At 41.6% G+C, this 26120-nt stretch overlaps 1 protein-coding gene across 4 annotated transcripts in view; it reads left to right on the top strand.

Annotated features, from left to right (window-relative positions):
* Positions 1-26120, top strand: part of ARHGAP22 (Rho GTPase activating protein 22) — a 406983-nt gene that overhangs the window by 268754 nt on the left and 112109 nt on the right. The window lies entirely within an intron of this gene.

Below are 26120 nucleotides of genomic sequence, written 5' to 3'. Positions count from 1 at the left end.
TGTCCAGAGTCACACAGCTAGTGTCTGAGGAAAAAACACTGTCAAGAGGTCCATAGACTTCACCATATTGGTCCTCCTGAATCCAGGGCCGCTGCTTTATCCACTGTGCCAACCTAGCTGCCCCATCATCTATATGTCTTAATCACCTTATGGTGTCTGGTGTTACTTACTATCTAAATTTGTAGATATTTCCCTAACACTAATATGCAAAGAATTCTGTTTATCCCTAATCCTCTCAGGTATTCTGCTCTGTTGCCTGAGTAACACTAACAGACAGGCAGAATAGAGTATCAGCTTTGTGATATTCAAGAAATACTTTCTTCCAGTAACTGGGAGAAAAAAAACAGGATAGGAACTAAATATGTGGTATAGTATAGAACTAATTATGTATGTATGTATGTTAAACCAATAACTGTTGGTTACAAAAATGGACATGACCTATCTGTATGTGGTTCCAAGTTCACTGAGGACTAACTGAAAATGTCTCATTCATGTAAACATGACTTAATACTATCCGTTGTACAATGGTGCTGATAAAAGTGAAATCCAACCACAGTCCTGCAGTTTGTGGTCACAGCTGTGGAATTTGGGGAGGGGGAGTCTTGTGAGGGCAGCCAACTGATCATTTCGCTACTGTGTTTCAAACTTTCCAGATATTTTCTGGAAAGCAAAAATAGAATTGCATCTTTCTGGAGGACAGCTTGGTGTCTTTAAAGGAATTGTTTTTATAATTTCAGAGAAGTCCTTTTGATCAAATTGTAGACTATATAGTCTAGTTTCCCGTTTATTAAAAATGGCTCATTTCATGTGCTTTGGGGGGAAGGTTCTCTTTGAGACTCATTCTTCCATTTTCCAATTTCCTAGCATCTTAAATTTAGCCTGAAGTCCACTGGAAACTAGAATTCCATTTCCCACTCATCCTCGGTTTTCTCTGATGGTATCAAGTTAAGGAGCAAAAAACAGACAATTAGGGGAAAACAGAAATGGATAGAGAAGGCTAGGTGGAAAGAAGAGGATGGCAGATGCAAGGAGAATGAAATAAAAGCAAAGCAAAAGATTAGAAAATGTCATTTTTTGGTTGAATGAACAAGAGTCTACAACTTACTGGGATAAAAACTGCTATTACCTAAAAGTGAAGATGGCTGTTCATCATTATCAAGTCAAAGCTCCTCTGGGCCCCCCCGTTATTTTTTTTCCTTTTCCTGTTTAACTTATTTTTAATAAGAAAAAATTTAACAAAGACCCCTGACACCTCCATTGACTCCAGAGCTCATCTTCTCAGGAAAAAAAAAACCAAATAACCCTCTTCTAATGATTTAACACAATATTATGGATATTTCTCTCACACCTTTCCTGAAAGGATTTAAAAGCAATACCATTTTATCTAGCTGGTTTGGCCAGCTTGGTCAAAAGTATCATAATTTTAAGACAGAGAAATCAAAGCTCCAAAGAGCTGAATGTGACCTCCAGATATAATGACTTCAGGTCAAACTTGCTGAAAGTGTAAAAGTCTGCTGGTCCAAACTACCCAATATAACAATAGCTGGCTATGGAATTGTCAAAGAAAAGATGGGAATAAGCATCCCAATCTTCTTTGCAAAGGTGGAAGACTATGGATGTTGAATGTTGTGTATACTATATGGTATATACAAGGTAATTTGGAGAGAAAGAGAGAGAGAGAGAGAGAGAGAGAGAGAGAGAGAGAGAGAGAGAGAGAGAGAGAGAGAGGGAGGGAGGGAGGGAGGGAGGGAGGGCGGGAGAGAGAGAGAGAGAGAGAGAGAGAGAGAGAGAGAGAGAGAGAGAGAGAGAGAGAGAGAGAGATCTGGGAAGGCTTCATGGGGAAAAATGAGCTCACCTTTCAAAGGAAGAGAAAGCCTAAAAGAGAATTGAAAAGGGACCATATTCCAGGAATGGAAGATGGATAATGTTGAAACAAAGAATGGATAGATGGAATGTCAAGTTTAGGTATTAGCTGGTAGCTTAGTTTGGTTAAAATATAGGATATAAAAGGCAGGAATATGAAATAATGCTAGATAGGTGGTTGGAGCCAAATTGTAGAGGGTCTTAAATGTCAGGCTGAGTTTTTTATATTTTATCTCAAATGCAACAAGGAGCCACTAGAGACTTCTGAGTACGTCTGTCCTGTGTTACAGTTAGATTATTTTGTTAGTTCTGTGTTAAATGAATTGGAAATTGAGGGGATGCCCATCAGTTGGGGAATGGCTGAACAAGTTGTGATTCTTCTTTTACAACATGACTAATGTAGAAATAGGTTTGACATGATGGCATGTGTATAACCTATATGAGATTGCTTACTGTCTTGGGGAGGGAGAAGGGTAGAACTCAAAATCTTACCAGAATGAATATTGAAAACTATCTTTACGTGTAATTAGAAAAAATAAAATACTATTAAGTGGGGAAAAAACACTGTCAAGAGGTCCATAGACTTCACCGTATTGGCAAAGGAGGCCATGGCATACAACAAAAGATCATAATCACCCCTGATTCTAGTCCAAATCCCTCATTTTACAGATGAGGAAACTGTGAAGTAGAGAGGGTAACAGACCTATTGGAGGTCACAAGGTCACAAGTTAAGTTGTACACCAAGGATTCAAACTCATATCCTCTGATTTAGAAGGCCATGTTCTCTCCCCTATGCTGGTTGTTTTTTTTTTCATTCCTGCATAGTTTTAACTTTTGAAATTATACAGATTCAGCTCATTGCCTGTGGAGGGAAAAACTTTTAAACTTAAAAAAGCTTTCTCACACTGTTTTCTTGCTGAGAGAAGTTCAGATATTTCCCCTGAATACCCCAAATATCACTAGAATCTTAGGAGATTTCCCAAGCAGATTTGTTTTGAGAAATGAAACTTTTCTTACGGTGAAAGTCAGATTGAAAATCTCATTTGTTAAAAAAAAAAAAAAAGAATCTAGAAATAATGGTGATTTGGGGTTTCCCATAAAATCCTCTTTCTGTTCTACTTTGTCCATGGAAATACTCCTTTTTTGTTGATCCTTAGATTCAGATTTTTTTAAAATTCAGAAAATTTCAGTTAAAATACATTCAGAGGTATTTCTTTAACTCAGCCAGTGATTATTTATTAAATGCCTTCTCTGTGCAAGGCATTGTGCTATGTGATGAGAATAGAAAGAAGGATAATAAATAGCCCCTACTCTCTCTTTTTTTTGTGGGACAATGAGGATTAAGTGACTTGCCCAGGGTCACACAGCTAGTAAGTATCAAGTGTCTGAGGCCGGATTTGAACTCAGGTCCTCCTGAATCCAGGACCGGTGCTCTATCCACTATGCCACCTAGCTGCCCCTCTTTTTCTTTTTTTTTCTTTTTTTTTAATAGCCCCTCCTCTCAAGGAGCTGATAGTTTTATGGGAGAAAATGTACAAACAACTATGTGCAATCCGTATCTGTATCTGTATCTAGATAGATATAAATATAAACATACATATAATAAACAGATACAGATCAATACATATTTATATACTGTAACGATTGGAATAACGCCACCTGCTGGATACTTACTGTAGAAGAGTTCTGCCCATGAAGGGAAGGTCTTTGAGGGCAAGACCAGGAGTCAGGAAGTGACGCAGGCTAGTGGGAGGAGGAAGGAAGAGACTGGCGCTCAGTCTCGGGGCTCGGGCCTCTGGACTCTGGCGGAGAAGGGAGCTAGAAATGTGCTCTCCCTTTAATAGATAGGAATCTAGGCCTTTCTCTCTCTTTACCAAATTCTTGTTTTCCTTAATAAATGCTTAAAAGCCTAACTCTTGCTAAAGCTTATAATTTATTGGCGACCACTCATTAGATATTTTAGACAGACTAGCTAGAATTTTAGCCCTTAACAATACATATGTAGATATAGACAAAATTAGAGATGATCAAGTGCATGTGTCAATAAATGTGTACATTTATGTGAATATCACCTCTATAGATATACACACATGTATATACATGTCTATTTATGTCTTTATAATATATACAGGATGTATTGGAGATGATTAAGAGAGGAAAGTCACCAACATTAAGGGGGATGAGGAAAAGCTTCCTGTAGATGATAGAATTTAATCTGGAACTTACAAGAAGGCAGAAAATGAAGATGCCTAAGGAGAGAGTTTGAGGCAGGGGGCCCTCCAGGGAATATGCCCACAGTTGGGAAATGGAGTCTCTTGTTTGAGAAAGAGCAAAGAGGCCAGTGTCACTGGATCATAGACTCTGTAATGGGGTGTAAAATGTAAGAAGACTATAAGTGGGGGGTTGGGGTGTCAGGTTAAATAGTAAAAAAGGAAAAAAATAGTGTATGGTCCAACCAATTTAGTGATTAATACATTGAAGAGGGATCCAGGAGACCTGTTATACAGAAGATAGACCCAAATACTCACATAATCAAATGAATCTATGTTCTTTCCAATGAGATGTTCTCTCCAAAGAAAAAAAATCACAAACCCATCCTGCCTGTTGATTCTGTACACTTGTCTGTGTCACTTAATTCTGCCACAGAAAGTCTACCTAAGATGCTGAAGGTCTTCCTCCCTTTGCCTTCACATCAAGAGGATAGCAGTTGAGCCCAGGGGTGCCCCTTGGTCACCAGTCAGTCCTACCACAGTACATCCTGTCTGCTTTTCTCATCATACATTTTGTTGATGGTATCCTTTTGGAGTTCCTTAATGATGGGCTGCATCCTACACCATGTACCTCCAACCCATCATTACCCATGGATGCTTCGAAATTAATAGAAAACTTCTATTTCTTTAGAACTAGAATGTTTTGTTTTATGCTTCACAGCAATTTAATGAATATTGATGTTTATGGATAATAGAATATTGATGTTTAAAATATGGGTATTTGTATCAGGGAGAAGTTTGAGGTCATTAAAAAAATAATATCTAGATTTGGTAAGGCTTAAGTTTTGCAAACTGTTTTGCATACATTACATTTGATCATCACAACTCAACCTGTGAGAAAGGTATTATTCTTTTCCATATTTTGGAGGAGGAGACATGCAGATAGAAGTTAAATGCCAGCTCAGGGTCATAGAACTAGTCTCTGAAGCAAAGTTTGAACTCAGGTCTTACTGACTCCAAGTCCTATACTCTAGCCACTGTGGCACCTAACTACCAGTGAGACAAAAGGAGCTAAATCTCCTGCTGGATTTTAGCCTGGCAAGGATCTTAGAGGTCATTTAACCTAACCCACTTGGAGCCTAATCCAATGGTAATGCCCTGTCAAACCTAGCTTTTCCTAAGGTTAACTTAAGAGAGCCATACTTGCAGTTTCTCAGGAAGCCTTTGGTGGATCTGGGTCATTAATACACTAAGTCATAGGCAGATCCAGCTTGTGAGCTTGTAATTAACAAAGTGGTTAGCAACAGGAAGTCCACTGCCAAATTCACTAAAGACCAGAGGCAATGGGAGCCAACATCAACCGATTGACGGAAATGTATTAAGTGTTTACCATAATAAGAAGACAATTGGAGTTCAGAAATCAGATTAAAGGTTGATATATAGATTTGGGCTTCACCCACCTACACCAATGGGAACAGATGATATTACTAAGGGAGGGAGTGAAAAAGCTTCTTAAACCCAGAGCTGAAAAATTGGAGATGGGGTTGTGTGGGGGAAGACTAATGAAAAATAAAACAAGTAGAAGAGCTAGGAAAGAACAGGATCATAGAAGCCAGAGGCAAGAGAGAGAAGATCCATACACCATAGCAAACAAAGGAAGCAATGGGATTGGAGAGTGGATGCACAAGGTCAAAAGCAAGGGTGAGCAAAACCTGCAAGGAATCATGGGAAGCATCAGAGCTAGGCAGAGCGTCGTGCATTTTGTTGTTCTCCAGAAACTGGATGACAGCCTGAGAGCTTTTATCTGGAGTATGACAGGCTATCAATGAGTTGTTCAGGATGGAGGAAAGAGGGAAGCCTTCAGCTCCAGTTCTCTTATTCTCCACCCCCTCTAGGCTTGTATCTTAGATATAAATGGAGCACTTTCATGATTTTACCTGATCCTTTCTTTCTATTTGATCAGTCACCACTTGTGAACACAGTTTAAAGTATGTTCCTTAGTCATTTCAAACCTCTTGACTTTTGTTATTATTATTATTTTTTGGCTGGGCAATGAGGGTTAAGTGACTTGCCCAGGGTCACACAGCTAGTAAGTGTCAAGTGTCTGAGGCCGGGTTTGAACTCAGGTCCTCCTGAATCCAGGGCCAGTGCTTTATCCACTGCGCCACCTAGCTGCCCCACCTCTTGACTTTTGAAAAGAGAAATAACTTCTCTGTATTTTTCTGTCTTCCTGTCTCCTTCCTGAACTCTCTCTCTCTGACCATCCCTCCTTCCCTTCCTCCCCTTTCTCTCCCCCATATATATATATATATATATATATATATATATATATATATATATATGCACACATACACTATATATACACACACACACACACATATACGTACACCCATATATATATATATATATATATATATATATATATATATATATGGTGTGTATCTACCCTGAAGGTCACAGAAGTAGGAGAGATGATGGGGTCCAGAGGTCCTTAGGATACAGTGATATGGCATATGGTTTGTCCTGGTGGTTCTTTATCTTTTTTCAACTTCATTTTGTTTTATTTTTGTAACATTTTGTTTTCTAATTACATGTAAAGATGGTTTTCAACATTCATTTTTGTAAGATTTTGAGTTTCAAATTGTTCCTCCCTCCTTCCCTTTCCTCCCTCCTCCCCAAGATGGCAAGCAGATATAGGTTATACATGAACCATTGTGTTGTACGTATTTCCATACTAGTCATGTTGTAAAAGAAGAATCAAAACAAAAGAGAAAAACCACAAGAAAGAAAAAATAATAACAAATAAAGTGAAAATAGTATACTTCGATCTGCATTCAGACTCCAAAGATCTTTTTCTGGGTGTGGAGAGCATTTTCCATCATAAGTGGTCCTTTATCTTTCTAGAAGAACTAGAATCAGTGATGGTGATGGAGGAACTGGAGCTAGGGGGTAGTGGCATATCAGGATAGTTTAAAAAACAAAAGGCATCAAATAAAGCTTTAAAAATAACAATAAAGATGAGAAATTGGACAAAGCACTACCAAGCTTAGTTGCACTATTCGGTGGGGAGCTATTCTTATTAGCTCCTAGTTCCTCACTGACAGTCCAGAGACCACATTCTACAAACTACCTGAACAGAAGACAAATGGGGATCGGTTACTGGTAACCCCACTTGGGCTGTGCAGCTGTGGAGGGAGCCCTATGGTTACCTCAGATAAGGGCTGCCAGCTTCCTTTGCAGAAGCTGGCAGACTGTTCATCCAAAAGCAACTGATATTTTTAGGGGGCTTTGACTTTTCCTAGTGTTTTCATGTCTATAACTGATCTTTTCCTTAACCCTGGGAATCAGCTAAGCCAGGTAGGATCATCCCTTTCTGAGAGCTGAAGAAACAGAATTATAAAGGTAAAGGACACTGGTACCACTGTGGTAGCCTAGTATCTGGTCATGTACAGCTTCTGTTAGCTTGTGCATGACTGAAGGTAAACAACTCTCTCTGTGATGTTGAGCAAGGCTATTAATTTCTCTTAAGTTTTCTCATTTGTAAAATTAGAGGATTGGATGGGACAGGCACGGAGAGCCTTTTCAATTGTACATTTATAGTAAGTTGAGACATAGTTGTTTTTTATCCTTCATTCTCAAAGAGGATCATGACATCAGGAGGTGATATTGTGACTTGCACTGAATTGTATTTAAGTGAGGGAGGGCTGTGCAAGGTCACCAACCTCACTCTCTCCTCCAGAGCCATCTGGGTCCAGTGACAAGATATCTACCTATCTATCTATCTATCATCTATATAGATATGGATTAGATATAGATTAGATATAGATAGATATAGCTCACAGGACAATGGAAGATGGCCCCAGATGTTTTAAGGCAGTCAGGGTTAGGTGATTTGCCCAGGGGTCACACAGCTAGTAAGTGTCTGAGGTAAGATTTGAACTCAGGTCCTCTTGACTCCAGGGCCAGCACTCTAGCCACTACTCCCACCTAGCTGCCCAAGTTGGGCTAATAGACCTAAATTGTGAAGGAGGATGTTTGAGAGTGATTTTTTTCTGTCCCTTGTTCTTCAGTAACTAAGCCGTAACTAGGGCAGAGTGAACCCAGGTTTGCCTCAAGGCACAGACATCCAAGAGAATGCTTCCCACCACCACCCCCACCACCCCCGCATTTAATATATACCTTCTTTGCCTCCTTCTGAATCACTTCCTGGTGGCTGCCAGTCCCGGGTCTATGGGTCTATGGTGCTCTTCTCCAGGGCAAACTTTCTCCCCTAAACCCTAAAGCCAAAATATCCCTCCCTATTGAAAGTCCTCCTCAAACAACCATAGTGGGGAGACCTACGATTGTGTCGTTTCCACATGCGACCCATTCCAAATGAAGTTGTGCCGCAGCATTTTTAACAACTAGTTACCACTCTGCTCAGGGATGCCTGCTTACCCAGGCCCAAATTAACCTGTTGTCCCTTTTATAACCACATCAAGAATGATTGACTGTGTGTGAGTAAATACCTCTACCAGGTATAGTTCTAGTTTAAACCTTTTTCTCCTAATTGTGCAATAAAAAACCTTGTCTCTTTTTCAATGAATTTCAGGCTCAAGTAAGTGGGAAACTATTTTGGAGAGAGAAAAGGGAATTTCTCATTCTGTAACATAATACCTCAATTAACAATCATCTGTCTGTGAGGCTCCTTTTTTTAACCAAAGTCTGCTGGGGAACAGAAAGGTTTGGGCAAGGCAGGAAGTTAACTCCTCAAAGCTTCACCAATGATGACTGAGGCCTGAGGATGTGCAAGGAGGGCCCCCTGCCAGGTGGGCCAGAATCCAAGCCTAGTGAGGTAGAGGGAGGGCTATACTCTCCAGGCCTAGATCATCTGGTCACCTGGGAGTGGCTGAGATGCTTCCTATACTGAGGTAGAAATATCCCTGCATGGATCAAGAGAACTGGGGAGCCATAGCCTACCTTTCCTGAGAAGGAGAGTGTCTCCACATTGATGATGAAGATTTTAAGAGTACAGTCTGTTTATCTTTAGAATTCATCCTTTTTTCCTTATTAAAGATATTGCTCTATGCCTTCTCATGATTCCAGTTCTGATGGTAAACCTGATTCAGCCTTTTTTAGAGTTCCTGAGTGTTTGTATCTGGATGAGTAAGAGGGGTGATAAGAAGAGAGGGTACTTTGTGGCCATCTATTTGGAAGCAGCTAAGTGGTACTACTAGTGGATAGAACACTGAGCCTCTTCCCAGCCCATGTTCTTTCCACCACACAAATTCTCACCAAATGTGGCTCTTCTGTCCCAGAGTGGTGGTGGCCCCTTGCGTGAAACCCATTCTGGGGCAAATACAAATTCAGATGTAATGTATCCACTGTCAGTGTTGACCCTGTCTACTCCCAGCCTAAAGAAATGGGTCAAAGCCAGACTCCTTTCATACCCCTTAGACCTGTTCAGATTCCCTTAGATAACCATCATCAAATTCATAGAATCAGAATTTTAATGTCAGAAAAGATTAATCCCCTCATTATACATACATACATATATACGTACATACATACGTATACACACACACATAGATATAGATATAGATATATATTTGCAGGACAATGAGGGTTAAGTGACTTGCCCAGGGTCACACAGCTAGTAAGTGTGGAGAGTCTGAGGCCAGATTTGAACTCTGGTTGTCCTGATTCCAGGGTTAGTGCTTTATCCACTGTGCCACCTAGCTGCCTCCCCTCATTTTATATTTGAGGAAACTGTGGCACAAAAAAAGTTAACATGTCCAAGATCATGAGGTCATAAGGTGAGTGACATTAATTTTTTTCTGAATAATTTATTTTTCTGATAATTGGAGGGAGGCATTACATTGGGGAAATAGATGGAACAAATTGAAAATAGGATAAAATTAGACAGTTCAGTTGAACGTCAAGAAAGTGTTACTAGAAAATGAAAGTGATAGAAACCTTCACCTCAAACTATTCCATTACTAAGGTGGTTAAACCCTGAGGAAAATCCCTCAGGGATGAGTTTCTTTTTTTGTGTGTGAGCACCCATATGTACAGGCATGCATATGAATAATGAAGATAGATCAAGTTTAGGGGGAAAATGATATAAGCATCTTGATCTACCTTCTTCAATACTATAGTGCCTTTTTCTTTCTGACCTAAAATTCAAGACTCCATGAAAGCAATCAAATGCCTCTGAGATGAATAACTAATCAGTCATCTTTCTTGTGGAACTTTTTAACCAGATTATGACCTCAGCCTAAAAACCACCTTGGAATTAAGAAGGGACTTGATTTTTTATTTTGTTTTGCTTTTGTGAATTTTCCCCCAAAATTTGGTGTTTTATTTGCTTTGCCTTCATTGCTTTTGTGTGTGTGTGTGTGTGTGTGTGTGTGTGTGTGTGTAGTCCTCCCCAAGATAGAATTGCTCCTAAAGTCGAAATATTTACCCTTTATTAAGATGATTATAAAATGTACAGGGAACCCAAGGGTGGGAGGAAGAGCTAACATGCTCATGGATCTTCAGGATTTACAAACCTCTCAACAGGCGCGAACACTGATCCGAATTTAAGAAGTCGAAGTTTAATAGAGATAAATATGAAGTCTTATGTTAGGGTTCAAAAAGTTAACTTCCCAAATACAAGATGAAGGCATGTGTATGCAGCAATTTATCTGAAAAAAAAAATGCGTAGGGGGTTGGGTAACCACAAAGTTCAAGAAAATGAATGCAATCTTTTTTTTTTTTTTAAGTGAGGCAATTGGGGTCAAGTGACTTGCCCAGGGTCACACAGCTAGTAAGTGTTAAGTGTCTGAGGCCGGATTTGAACCCAGGTACTCCTGACTCCAGGGCCGGTGCTCTATCCACTGCGCCACCTAGCTGCCCCAAGAAAATGAATGCAATCTTAAACAATATTAAGAGAGACATGTAACACCAGAAAAGTTGTAAATGGCCATACCATTGTGCTCTGTCTGCTCTGGTCAGACCACATTTGGGTTATCGAGTGCTGTTTCAGGTACCACAGGAGGGCAGCCAGGATGTTGAAGCTCCCTCCAGTTCATACTGCCCAAAGATCCATTGTTTAGTCTAAAGAAAAACAAAAGACTTAGGGAGGATTTGAATGGCTATCCTGAGGGAAGGCAGCACACTTGTTCTGCTGAGCCCAAGTGGAATTATCAAAGCATCAGATTTCTGGCTCCACAAAAGGAAAACACCCTAATACTCAGAGCTTCCCCAAAGTAGAAGGGCTTCCAGGAGTAAGGGGATCCCCCTCACCGAAGGTCTGCAAGCAAAAGCTCTCTGAGCCTTGTCATCTCTACTGTAGGAAGAACACGTGTTCAGGCATGGGTTGGAGTGAATGACCCATAGGGTGACTTACTTCCAAGTCTGAGATTCAGAGACTTTAATTCTGTGATTTCTTTTCTTGAACAAAATTGAGTCAAATCGATCCCGTCCTGATGTGCTATTTAATTATTACTTACGAATTATTTACTAAAACCTTTCCAGTGAGATCAAAAATGAAGCAGGGCAGCTAGAAGGTGCAGTGGATAGAGCACCGGCCCTGGAGTCAGGAGTACCTGAGTTCAAATCCGGTCTCAGACACTTAACACTTACTAGCTGTGTGACCCCAGGCAAATCACTTAACCCCAATTGCCTCACTAAAAAAAAAAATGAAGCAAAGATGTCCATTAGCACCATTATTTTTAAGCATGGGAATAAAGGAGTTTTCCATAAAATAAGTAGTATCTATCCCAAACCAAGGACTTCCTAAGTATGATTAGATGGCCAGTGGATAGATCGACGGACCTCAAGTTAAGAAGAACAGCTCAAAATAAGCCTTAGACACTTACTAGTTGTGTGACTCTGGTCAAGACACCCTCAGACTCAGTTTTCTGATAGGGATAATAATTGCACCTAAGCTACAGTGGTGCTGTAAGGATTGAGTGAAATGATATTTGTAAAGTGTTTAGCACAGTTTCTGGCACATAGAGGGTATTATATAAATATTAGCCACTGTTACAGTAGTGATTATTGTTAGTAAATGATACATTTGTTGTTCAGTAGTTTTAGCCATGTCTGACTCTTTTTGACCCCATTTGGGGTTTTCCTGGCAAAGATACTGGAGTGGTTTGCTATTTCCTCCTCCAGCTCATTTTACAAATGAGAAGACTGAGGCAAACAGGGTTAATTGACTTGCCCAGGATCATACAGCTAGTAAATGTATGAGGCTAGATTTGAACTCAAGAAGATGAGTCTTCCTGACCCCAGTCCTGGCACTCTATCCACTGTGCACCTAGCTGCCCACAAGCAATATGCAAATGTTAGCTATTGTTGTGGTTGTTGTTAGTAAGCAATTTATAAAGGCTAACTTGTTATAGCTATTATTAATATTAGTATTATTATATACCAGAAACTATGCTCAGTGCTGAGAATACAAATGCAAGCAGAAATACAATAATCCCTGCCCTGAAGGAACTTACATCCTAATGGGCAAAGATGACACCAAAAAAGAAACTGCAATAGTGAGGGAGGGGGAACAGAAGGTACTCTTAGGGAGAAGATGGGATTGGTAGAGAAAGTCCAGAAAGTCAGGAGAGAAGCCTAGAAAAGAATGAAGATGTGACTGGGCTGGGGACTTTCCTTAGAATGAAGGTTCAAGGAGGAACTAGCCAATCAGAGGAAGGGATTGCAAGCAGGGAATGTCCTTCTAGACTCAGAAATCTAGGGGCCATAGAGTGAACTTCCAGGATGAGGAGGATACTGTCTCATGCTAGAGAAAGTCCAGAGAGTCAGAAGTGGGTCCCAGAGAGAATCTTATCCAGGATATATCCTACATCTGGTTTTACTGTCCCCTTATTTGGTGAGGATGAGTGAATGGTGTTCAGAAATTACAGTTGTCTTTTTTGACCCATGGGCTTTTTCTCTGCTTTCCAAACACCACACCAAGGAAGGAAACAGACGCCTTTTTTGACTGTGGACTGATTGCTTTCTTAAGTGGGGAGTCTAAAGAGGCCACCTTCCTCATCATCATTGTCCTTGCTGAGTCTACATCAGGAAATCGATCCCCTTGAGTAAAAGCCTTTTCAGAAAATGCTTCGGGGCAGCTAGGTGGCACAGTGGATAGAGCACTGGCCCTGGAGTCAGGAGTACCTGAGTTCAAATCCGGCCTCAGACACTTAACACTTACTAGCTGTGTGACCCTGGGCAAGTCACTCAACCCCAATTGCCTCACTAAAAAAAAAAAAGAAAGAAAGAAAGAAAGAAAAACAGAAAATGCTTCACCCTCCTCACTACAACTCAATTCTCATGTCAAGATGAGCACTCGTGCAAGTTAGCTATCGTAGTGACCCCTTTTCCAGATGCAATACCAAAGCAATGAAAAAATAAAAGTCAAGCAAACCACCCTTTGTTTCTTACAAGTATGGAAGTAACTGACTTTGCCTACTTTAACTAAGACAAGAATAATTATCTCTCCTTATCTCAGGAGATGCTTTTAATTTACATCTACTCCATCACTCCCATATTGCTTTATCTCCTATCCATAGGTCCATGGATTTTAGAGTAGGAAGTCCAACCCCTTTATTTTAGAAACAGCACCGAGGCCCAGATGTCAAAAAAATTCTATAATTAACTTGCTTAAAGGTAGAATAGGGAGTAATCAGGAGGGTGAGAATTCAAACTCAGGTTCTCTGATTCCTAATTTCTTTCTTTCCACTTACATTACCTCCTACTATATTATTACTGTCCTTTCATCATTCTGTAGATTCATGGCAATGCCAGAAAGAAGTAAGAAGTCTATATTATATAATGTTTCCCAGTCCATGACATTGGGCCCCAAGTCAAAGAAGAATTTTAATAAGGAGAAATGTAAATTCATATCCTTGGGTTCAAAAAATCAACTTCACTTATGTTCTAGTGAAAATTTGCTAATGTTGATGACAATGTTACTTTGATACTTTGGCAGATCCATGACTTCACTGGTTGTTTATTCCTCTACAAGTGCAGATAGCAACACCATTGCACCTTACCATGCTGGAGACTTCTCTTCCATATTCTATCATGAATCTCCCATACACTGAAGGCATCCTACTGGTTCTTTTCATTTTTCCAAGATATCAGGGTGTCATTGAGGTCCTCTATCTATTGCCTATCCTCAATAATATCTTCTATGTCTCAACCAAAATAAGTTGATAATGATATGCATTTTTTTTTAAAAAAATAGTGCTAAGGGAGGAGGAAGAAGCCCTATCCAATTTTATCTTTTCATTCCTGGTTGACCAGTTTTTGAGGCAGCACAAAAATCTGCCCCTACACATGTCAGTTCATAAAATATTTATTCACAGCGGGAACGTGAATTGTGACAACTCCCTTGCCTTTCGACCATTTTAACAGGCGGTAGACTTGGAGACTGCTCTCTAGAGGGGAATGGGACATAGATTCACCTTTTCCTCCATCTCCACTGCCCAGTCTTCAGTGTCTCTATGTTTCCTGTCCTCTGGACTCGTTTTCCAAATGTAGTTTCCTATTCTGAGATCCCAGATTCTGCCCAAGGAAATCATTTCACTCTGATCCACAAAGCAGCTTCTAGCCTGGGCTTCCAACATTATCAAGCCCTTATGGCTTAGGTTAGAAAATGTGATTCTCTGTCTCTGTATTTCTGCCTCTGTTTCTGTCTGTCTGTCTGTCTCCCTCTGTGTGTATCCTTCTATTTCTGTCTCTCTGCCTGTCTCTGTATCTGTCTCTTTCTCTGTGTGACTGTCTCTATCTCTTTGTCTTTCCCTTTATCTGTCTCTGTCTTGCTCTGTCTGTCTTTCGATTTCTCTGTCTATGTTCCACTCTGACTATTTCTGAGCGTGAATTTCTCAGAATAGAAATACTTTCTAGAGAAATGTAGAACAGAATCGTCAGTCCCGTAAAATCACTGGCATAGGATTTGTTCACACATATCTCACATGTTAAGGGAGGCAATATGCCTATTTTTTCTCCTCAACAACTCACAGATCCAGCTACCCACCCCTACCTCCCAATACAAACTGATGAAAGACTAGTTAAAGTAATTAGTGATGCTTAGTGACTGGAGAATTAGGTTAAAGGGTCAGGTTCTCAATTGGGCCACTGGATTAGATCCTGTTTCTCTTCCCTTCTCCTAGCTGGTGCTGAATCATCCCAGGATGGAGATCCCCCAGGCTCAGACAAGCTGACCCTTGGCAAGTTCTATTTCCAAACCTCTATATAGATGGACCTCATGGCTTGTGGCATGCGCCCTCGTCCTAACTATTTTATAGAGTGAGACAGATGTTTCAGCACTTACTATAAACAGCAATTTGCATGTGTTCCCTCCAAATAATTCACCAGTGTCAGGCTCATTATCGATCAGGACCAAAATATACATTCTGAGAAAATAAAAGTCAGTAAGAAACTCCTTGTGGCATTTGCAGAGAAATCCCCTACGTCACAGAACTCCACAAGCAGATGGTTGTGGTTAAACTGTGACCTTGGCAAAAGCTGATTCCTCACAGCTTCAAAAAAAGCATATTGTGAATGAAGTTGGCCTCACACAATGAGTACAAGGCACCCGACGCAATGTCCTGAACCTCAGAAATAATTCTTTTCCTTCCCTGAAATCCCACCATTGAGAGATTGATCCAGATTCTTCTATCTCCAAATCTCTGACTTATTAAGAAACAGCTAGTGAGTGTCTGGAACTGGTTTCGAACACTGATGTTAGCACTTCATTTACTTTGCTATGTCGCCTCATTAAAACTTATATGTAAGACTATTCGGGGAGAATATATAATTTTATGATATTTTAAAAATTTCATTGAGTTGTAGTAGAGAGCTGACCTGGAGTCAGAAAGGATGAAATTTGTTATATATTACGTTTATTATGATTTCTTACTTTAGGAATGCACTGTAACTCTGGGATATTTAGATGCTTTTATAAACCTGCAACATTCATTGCTGTGAATATTCCCTCCATTGATATACATGGCAGCCTCAGCTGTGCCTGCCCATCCTGTGGGACTTTTATGGACACATGGTACAGTGAAAAGAGTAATGGCTTTGGAGTCAGATGACCTGGGTTTGAGTCCCACCTTCAACACTTATTATTTGTGTGACATTAGGCAAGTCACAGCCACTCTAGGCCTCAGTTTCCCACCTACAAAATGAAGAAGCTGGACCAGAGAGACTTGAATCCTATAAGTTGTTCATTTACCTCTCATGCTTAGCAAATCCTCTGTAACAAAGGTAAATCTCAGCCAAAGCTGACTGATCAGAAAACTGAACGAGTGGCTTCCAATTAAATGCGGCTTCATTGAACTGTATTTTCTTTTTCCTCCCTTGGTTCCCTGAAAGCTGCAGGAGCAGGTTTCCCCGAAGGAAATATGAGAATGGCACAGGCTAAGTGATTGGCACAGAAAGTGCATTAAAAGTGCATTATCCTGATAGCTCTTCAGTGGCCTCAGGAGATTGGCTGCTTCTCCCAGGGAGGCTGATTTAGCAAATCCATTCATTTGGGAGAACTTCTGTTCCGCCTTCTTTTCCAATGTTTGACCATTGAATATGGTCAGGGGAGCCTGGGAAAGTAAGAAATGAGGTGGGCATTTTTAGAGCCATGGTACTCAGTAGATGAGTCATACATGAACAGACTGCCATTGCTAGAGAGAATTTCTACAACTCGTTGGCTAAAGACACCACGCATCCTTTGCATATGCCTCTACCAGTTATAATAGCACCTAGGATGCTATTATAACTGGTAGAGGGAGAGTGAGGCAGCCATGGCTCCGTCTGGGTTGAACCTGGGGATAGGGCCCAAGGAAGTGGCATCAAGTCCAAACTGAATGGTTTGGGGGAAGGCAGCCAGAGTCATGACTACTTGACTACCTGGCATATCTTCTTTGCCCACTAGTGCTGCATTGGCTCCAAGAACTGAGATGGAAGGAAAAGGAAAGGAGAGGAATAGCTGGAAAGGAAGCAAGGGAGTGAGTAACATGGAAACAGAGGGTTCTAGGCCTATACCATGCAGCAGATTCTCCGGGTATGGCTGCCATTTTGGCTTCTATTTGCTGACCTTGAAAATGTCTAGACATGTGCCTAATGTGTCTATGGGTAACCCAGCCCTGGAAAGAAACACCAAAAAACAGCAAGAAACAAAGGCTCAAAAGAGGGAATATTTAAAAAGGCAAATAAAGTAGACACGCAAATTCAAAAAGCACAGTTGTTTGGTACCAGTCTCATGGACCTCTTCATATGTACCCCCTGGTGGTATCAGTGCATTAGGATACGATGCAATAATTGATATCTATAATGTTGACCCTGAGTCATCAAGAAAAGATCATATTATGTCTGGTACCCTCTTTTGAAGAAAGCAGGGAATTGTGTGGTGCTTCCAGAAGATCTCTACAGTCATTAAAAATAATAAAGCCTTGAGGAAACATGCCTTTCTCTATCCAGAAATGCTCATTTCCCAAAGATTCTGGGTAACTGAGGTCATCTTCTGTACTCACACTTTGCAGTTAGCAAAGACGTAGGAGCTAATTAATAGCTCTTGGGGAAGGTTTTCCTGGTCTCTTTTGTTACTGCTCTCTTCCTCCTCAAATTATCATTTGATAAGCTGTTGACAGTATTGTATCTCCCCCTCCCCCATGGGAGCCTAGGATGCTCCATTAAGTTTGGAGTTTTTGTTTTACATTCTGTCTTTGGGTCCCTACACCTTGCACATAGTGGGTGTTTAATAATATGCCTATTGGGTTGGTGTTTATTATAGGCTTTTTAAAAGACTATCTATAGAAATGAACTTATAATGTCTTTTTCTCATCTGTTCCACTTTAAGGAAAAGTTAAAGGGGGAATTTGTAAGTTCCTTCTGGTTCTTGCCACCCTCAATGTTTCTGTCAGAGAAGGAAAGCAGCTGTCTTGTCTCTGCCGAGATGAAACAAGTGTGTTACTGTAGGAAAGAGGGCAGCTGGTGGCGGGAAGATGCAGAGGAAGCTCTGAGCAGGAGGGGAAATTAAACAGCCCTTCCAGCAACAAATGAACGGATGCTCAGATTCTCCACAAGCTCCCCACTGACAGAAATGAGAGGGAGGTGGCTATGAGAGCCTTGAAGGGAGAGAAGGGTTAGAGAATCACAGGGAGAGGCTGGCAAAGCTATTCTCATTACTAGTCCAAATGCAGTTTAATTTATATTAATTAACTTCAAGTCAGGAGATGATTTGAGCACTAAGCTATTACTGAAGTGGGAAAAAAATGATCAGACCTCTATGTTGGTCTAGAGTCAGGCTCTGCCAGGAACTGAGAGCCCCCACTGGTGGCATCTCTTTGCCCAGCCCTTGAGAAACACCACTCCTTGGAAGAAGAGGTCTTGAGCTTTCATGTCACCCCAATAGTACTGATGCTCTTTTTCCTAAACACAGTGTGAGTATGCGGCTATTATTGCCACTCTAGAAGATGCTTTGAGATTGGAATTGATGAGGGAGAGACGGCTGTAGGGATTTCAGCTTCTTGGCTGACTTCGATCCTCTGTAAGATGAGCTATGGGCCCTTGGAGCATTCTTGAAGTGAAAAATGCATGCATCTAGCAGAGGAGATAATTGCATTCGTTTGTGGGAATGTCAGATCCCAGCACTCACTCACCTGTCATTTAAGCCCTCTGCCCTTAAGAGGTCTAATCAGATCTTCCCTGTCTTATTCCCTTGTACCACCTCTTGTCATCCAGAGGCATCTTTCAGATACAAGAGTAGATTTTGCCATCAGGCCCTCTGTGTTCAGTCGAATGCATTCAAGCTTCCTGGCCTATATCACCACTCCTGTTCTTAAGGTGTACAGCCCATGCATATATGTCTGTCCCCAGAAACCTGAGGACAAAAGATGCACTGGGGACGGGGAATGAGATGCCAGCTACCAGAACACACAGGTGATGAATGTAATGGCATCTGGGCATGTCAACAGGCCTTGTTGACAGTGACTAGAGGCTAATTAGCAGCTATGGAGGGGAGGGGGATGTGGGAAGGGGAACTGGCTGGCAGATCTGCCGGCTGAACACACACCATTTTACTTCAGGAGCCATTCTTTCTTATTTTTAGATTGTTGGGAGTTGAGCTAAAGCTCTGGTAGCTGTGGGGTGTGGGGGCAGAGATAAAGAGGAGAGAGAAGGGAGAGATAGGACAGAAAGAAGGGAGGGGGACAGGGGGACAGAGGGAGATGGAGAGAGAAAGAGACAGTGACAGGGAAGGAGAGAGGCATGGAGAGACAGAGACAGAGGCAGAGACAGAGACAGAGAAAGGCAGAGCGACAGAGACAGAGTGAAAGACAGAGAGAAATGGGGGAAGGGGGCTGACTATCCAGGTATTGAAAAAATATGGCTCTTAAGAAAAGAAGAATGTTTGGATGATAGATTTTGAGCAATTTATCCATGTCTCCACACTCTACCTCACCACCGCACTCCCCCAAGTAGAAGGTAAACTCCTTGGTAGCAGGGTCTTTAGAGAGCATCACCTACAACGGCCTCATTTTGCAGGTGAAGAAGCTGAGGGTAATCAAAGTAAAGTGACTTGCTTTAGGTCACAGAGGCAGTAAAAGCATTGCAATTTGAATGTGTTCTGGCTCTAAACCGAGCACCCTGAGATACACTGAGCTGAGCTAAAGGGCTAAATCAAAACCCACTTTCCTATTGGCCCTGGCTTCCTCTGACCCTTCTGGTAGCTTGGAAGACTGTGAGACATGAATCATAGTACCTGATTAGGTACCTCTTCAGTTGGGGATTTCTAATTGTGCTGTGTTTCTAGTACAGCAAGAACCTTAGAAAGGGTCTTATAAGAAAGGCCAGAGATGGAACCATCCATGAGGAATCATCCCAAGTCTCCCTTTGAGAGTTCTGTTCTCTCTGCCCCTATACTTTAGTCATTGAATTAGGGATATGGACCAGAAAAAAAAAGGAAAAGAAGAAATCTTAGCAACAATGGACCAGATATCTGAGTTAATGGATCTTGCTTCCAATCCATAGGGTCCTGTCCAACCAGATGGACTAGGGAAGTTTAAGGATTTAGTCCAGTGGCTGGACTGTGGGCTGGGACAACTGGAAGCCATCAGAGGGTTGAGAAAGATCTAAGTGTCAAGTTATGAGAATAGTAGAACCAGAGTCCAAGGCAGAGGTAAACTGGGTAAAGACAGGGGGAGATGGAGGTGATGAATGAGTCAACCAGAAGACAGGTCTCATCACAAAACAGTTCCATTTTAAGACCTATCACTCTGAGTCATGTGATTCTCACCCATGCCCCGATTTCTACGTGCCCACATAACCTTCTGGGCACTAATTTTTTGCTTCCAGAGAGTATTTGAAGAACTCTTCACATTGTAGTGAAACCATCAGACTTGTTCTGCTTGGTCCCTGAAAGCAAAACCAGGGCCCAGGTTGCAAAGACATCAATTTTGGCTCGATAGAAGGAAACACTTTCTAATACAGACTCACAAAATGTAGAGCTGGAAGGGGTCTCAGCAGCAGCTAGTTCAAGACCTCCTGGCAAGGATTATTCATCAGTCATCCCAAAGTAGAATGAGCAGCTCAGGAGGCAATGGGGGTCCTCTCTCAGCTCAGGCCATCATATCAGTAGTGGGTTGGCTTTTTGCTGGCCGGGTTGTGGAGGGAGAGTAACTTGTGTTTTCAGGTAAGGATTGGATTAGTTGATCCTGGAGGTCTTTTCCAACCCTATTATTCTTTGTTTTTATTAATCCAGGGAGCCTGAAAACTTTCCAATTTCAAACAATGGTAGATGATCACAATTAGTTATGAGCTTCTCATCTCTGCTTCCCAAGACTGGTATTGTTTCAGAAACTTCTTCACAACTTACTGTCTTAGAGAGTCACCTCATGCACTGAGAAGTTAGTTACTTGACGTGCCCAGGTCTCAGAGCCAATATATGTCTCAGGAGGTACCTGTAGCCAGGCCTTCTTGACTTGGAGTTCAGCTCTCTGTCCACTACCCCACATTGCTTCTTACAATTATAAGCATATTTATTTATATTTATAAAATATTTATAAAATTTATTTATAAATTTTATATTTATAATATTTATAAAATATTAATATGGTCATTAAACAGATAAGAAGATAGACAGTTCAGAGAGGTCAAATAATTTGTCCAGGGTCACACAGTTAGGAAGTGTCTGTCAGAAGTAGAACTTAGGTCTTATAACTCTCAAACCAGGGTCCTTGCATCTGTATCCCACACTAGCTTTATCGAGTTCAGCCCTCAGTCCACGGGATCTCTTTGAGATTTCTGCCCCATTTTTCGGTGGTCTGACAAAGATGATATCAGGCAGTGAAATGCCAAAAAAGCAGACAGGAAGGGAAGCAGGGCACTTGGGCAGGCCCCAGAGGGGATAATCCAGAGGAGATTGCTTAGACTTTTTTTGTCTTTATGAGACCAAGCACCTATCACCTTATCACAGAGGTTTTCCAATATTTCCAGCATGACATAAGCTCCAACCAAAGGGAGCCCTGTACAGAATCATGGTCACAGAAAGGATCCTGTTGCCAAGGTTTCAGCCAGAAATAAAGCAGAGACCATCCAGCCAATGAAAACCCCACAGAAGCTGCTAACTGCACTCTGAGCAGCTCTCAGGCTGTACAAGGGAAGCCTGACTGTCTCCATGTATTTGAAAAAATACTATACCCCAAGGCAAAGGGGGAAAGAAAGGCGGGTAGTAAGCACAGAGGCATTTTTGCTGACTACTGGGGGGATTTTCCATAGTAACTAAAGATACATTGGACCACGGAATTGCTTCCTGAGGACAGCAATAGAAACAGTCCACTAGAGGTGACCCTTATTTAAAGCCCCAACTAGTTTTGTTTTGTTTTTGGTACCCCAGCTAGTTTTGTAAATGCCAGTGGAGTGTTCTAGTGTCCTTAGAGCACTCTCTTCCACTTGTCTATGTCTCATTTACCTCCTAGATCAAAGCTTTTTAAACTGTGGGTCAAGACCCTATATGGGGTCTCTTTTTTTGCGGGGCAATGAGGGTTAAGTGACTTGCCCAGGGTCGCATAACTAGTAAGTGTCAAGTGCCTGAGGCCAGATTTGAACTCAGGTCCTCCTGAATCCAGGACCAGTGCTTTATCCACTGCAACACTTAGCCGCCCCCTATATGGGGTCTCATAACTGAATGTGGGAGTGGTGAAAATTTGGCAACAGTAAAAGGTTATATATACCTATTTTATATACCTGGGGTTGCAAAAAAATTTCTTGGAAGAAAAGGGGTCACAAGTGGAAAAAGTTTAAGAAGCCCTGTCCTAAATTATATATTCCTTAACTGAAAGAACCAGGCCATTTTTCGTCCTTATATCCCCTAGCACAGTAGTACATAGTTGTGATTTTCCTAGAGAGTGGGTCTCACAGTATCCCGCCTCGCCATCCCACTCAGTCATCTCCAGTGGTTCCCTATTATCTCAAGGATTGAATATAAAATCCTCTGCTTGGCATCTGAAGCCCTTCACAACCTTGACTTCTCCTCATTTTCTATTCTTCTTACACTTTTCTCCTCTCTACCCACTTTCACTTAATGATCGAACTGCTTGGGCTTACTTCCCATTCTTTACACAGGACACTCTGTCTCCCCATTCCACTGGCTGTCTGCTCATCCTGTGATGCTCTGTCTCTTCCCCTCTAATTCCCAACTTTCCTGGTCTCCTTCAAGGCTCAGCATACATCTCATATTCTCTAGATCTTTCCCAGGTCCTCAACTTCTGGTTCCTTCTTTCTGAGAGTACTTTCCATGTATCTTGTGGATACATATATATGTCTTGTGTGTACATAATTATGTATATGTCACCTCCTCCGTTAGAATGGGTGAGTTCTTGTATTTTTGCCTTTCTCTGTATCCCCACTGCTTAGTACAGTACCTGTTACATAGGGACCAAGACTTACTAAAAGCTTGTTGGCTGACTCACCTAGCAGGTACTTAATAAATGGATATGATGTAACAACAACAAAAACAATAGTAGAATATGGTAGAATACCTATATTCCAAAGAATGTTTTTATCTAAATAGGTAAGTCTAGTTTTGTCCTCATATTATTCTATATAATAAGGAGGAGCAAATAATTCTTCCCTACATACCTAAGTGGGGGGGGGAGGGGCTGGCTCTATCTTTAATTTCATCTGTTTAGGAAACTTCCATTGTGGGAATTCCTGCCTTTGCCAACTCAAAATGATAACTCATCTGGAACTTAGTCTTAGAGAGATGCCTTGGGCACTAGGGAGTGAAAGGACCTCCTCTTGATCTTAATCTTTTTGCATGTCATGGACCCCTGTGGCAGTCCGGTTAAACCTAGGGAACCCTTCTCAGAATGAAGTTTTTAAAAATAATATGTAGGAATACAAAGGAAACTGATAATGTGGAAATAAGTTATCCAAAGGTTAAAAAAAGCAAATTCATTGACCCCAAGTTAAAAGGGACACTGACATAGGTACAATGTAAGAGAAGCAAAATTTCAATTCTGGCCTTCCTGATTCCGGGCGTCCAATGGCTTCCATAGCCCGACAAAGAAGGATTCCCAGAAACACGCACAACTCAGGACAACAGAATCATAGACACGTAGAAGGGTCATCCAGGTTTCCAGAATGCTTAGAACTGCACTGCTGTGCTACAAAGATGTCTCCCCAGCTCTGCTCTTGCCCCTCTTTCTGAAATGCATGGCTCAAAACCATAGTGTAATGGGCCGGGCTATAACCAGCCTCTAAAGCACGGCTCTCTGACCTTGTATAAGTTGCCCACAGATAACTTCAGAAAAGAAGTGCTGTGTCCTCATAGGCCTATGGTAGCAGCTGTGGTCTTCCTACTCTTACAACACCACTTCTCTGCCTTCATGATTATAACATGAGATGACCAAAGAACTAAGCTTCTACCTTCAGAAATCTATCTATTGGGGCAGCTAGGTGGCACAGTGGATAAAGCACTGGTCCTGGATTCAGGAGGACCTGAGTTCAAATCCAGCCTCAGATACTTGGCACTTACTAGCTGTGTGACCCTGGGCAAGTCACTTAACCCCAGTTGCCTCATCGGAAAAAAAAAAAAGAAATCTATCATCTAGCTATCTAGCTATCTATCTGTGTGTCTGTCTATCCATCATCTATCTATATACCTATCATCTGTTTATCTATCTATCTATGTATCTATCATCTATCTATTGACCATACATATATACATATATGGATATATTTCTGCATATGGATATATATATAAACATAAATAAATGTATAAAATTCTTAAAGCAGTGCTGATATACCAACTTTTCTCCAAGATGCCTCATGCAATCCAAGGAATCCTGTAGTCAGAGATCCTTCCTCTATGGGGTACCCACAGGACTCATCAAAATCTTTCACCTCAGTTATTAGTCACACACCCACTCCAGTCTTTGAATTCCATCGACTTCTCCAGTGAAGGACTTGCTGAGGGTCTGCCCTATAGGAACAATCCTACTGTCAATACCACGGCCAGAAGTGATAAAGTGTAGGAGCTTAGAGTCAAAAGATCATCAGTTAAAGCTGAGAAGAACCTCAGAGACATCTAAACCAATCCACCCATTTGAACTTAGGGAAACTGGGGCCCAGAGAGGTTAAGTGACTTAGCTTCTATAAGCCAGCTTCTCCTCATCAGAACCATCTTTTCCTATCACTCTTCACATCACAGACATTCTGTCTTTGAAAAGAATTTCAATTCCCTGAGGCCAGAGTCTTTTATTTTTGTCTTTGTATCAGCTCAGTGGGGAGAGAGAGAGAGAGAGAGAGAGAGAGAGAGAGAGAGAGAGAGAGAGAGAGAGAGGGAGAGAGAGAGAGAGAGAGAGAGAGAGAGAGATTTTAATAAATACCTACAGATGGGCAGCTAGGTGGCACAGTGGATAGAGCACCGGCTCTGGAGTCAGGAGGACCTGAGTTAAAATCTGGCCTCAGACACTTAACACTTACTAGCTGTGTTACCCTGGGCAAGTCACTTAACCCCAATTGCCTCGCAAAAAAATTTAAAAATAAATAAAGGAAAAATAAATGCCTACAGATTAAGCCACTGATTCATTAAAGCACCTACTATTGTATAAGGTACTATGGTAGTTCTGGGGGTACAAAGATGAAAAAGCAGAAACAGTCTTTACCTTCAATTAATTTATTCTTCACCATGTGCTTCCAAGCCACTACACTCCCGCCACTTCTCCATCCCCATCCCCAGGGTACTGAGGTGCATAAAACAAGTCCAAGGGACAATGCAGAGCACCTCATAGCTCCCGAAGATCAATGTAAACCAACTCTTAATAATGACTTTGGGCTATAACCACTATGATTTAGATTGATTTCTGATGAATTTGGTCAAGTAAGCATTAAGAGATAGACAAAAGATTTAGACAAAAATAAATGTAGGGGGGGGTAAAAATGTGGAGCAAGCAACAAGAATGGGTAGGGCAATTGCAAGGATCAATCTTGAACTTCCCAAAACTGACAGGTTCTCCATCTCTCCGACCCCTTCCCTTCCCCCACTCCCTGCCAGCTTCCCTTCAAACACAGTAGCTGATTAATGCTGAAGTTCTGGTGGAAAAGAAAGGGGGGTGGGGTGGGGGTGGGAAGTCCCTTCCTCAACGTGCAGTACTGTACATATTGTTATGGAAATTGTCCTCAGCCCCCTGAGCCCAGTTTCCGAGGTGGCAGTATCAGTATGGTGCACTGAGGAGAGAGCGCTCTCTGCAGTGCCCAAAGGGCCACTCGATAGGGCTGGTCTGCTGCCACGGGAGCTCTGTGCTCATCACCCGATCACCCAGCGCCTCACGGAGCCCACACAATCATTCCCTTCTGCTGGCCCGGGCATCTGCTCCTCTCTCTTCACACCCAGTCCAAAGGAGCCCAGCTTTTGGCTGCAATCTCACTCCTGCCACCACCATGCCTTTCTTCACTGCCAAGTATCTTAAAAAAAGCAAATGCCTCCACAAGGGTAAGTCCCACCGGGCACCGTCACTGGGATAGCGAATGCCTGATGCGTTATTTTGTGTGTGTGTGTGTGTGTGTGTGTGTGTG

This window comes from Dromiciops gliroides, chromosome 2 (genome assembly GCF_019393635.1).
Source record: "Dromiciops gliroides isolate mDroGli1 chromosome 2, mDroGli1.pri, whole genome shotgun sequence".
Taxonomy (NCBI): Eukaryota; Metazoa; Chordata; class Mammalia; order Microbiotheria; family Microbiotheriidae; genus Dromiciops; species Dromiciops gliroides.
The sequence above is the reverse complement of the archived record's forward strand: the minus strand, read 5'-3'. Positions and strand labels throughout refer to the sequence as shown.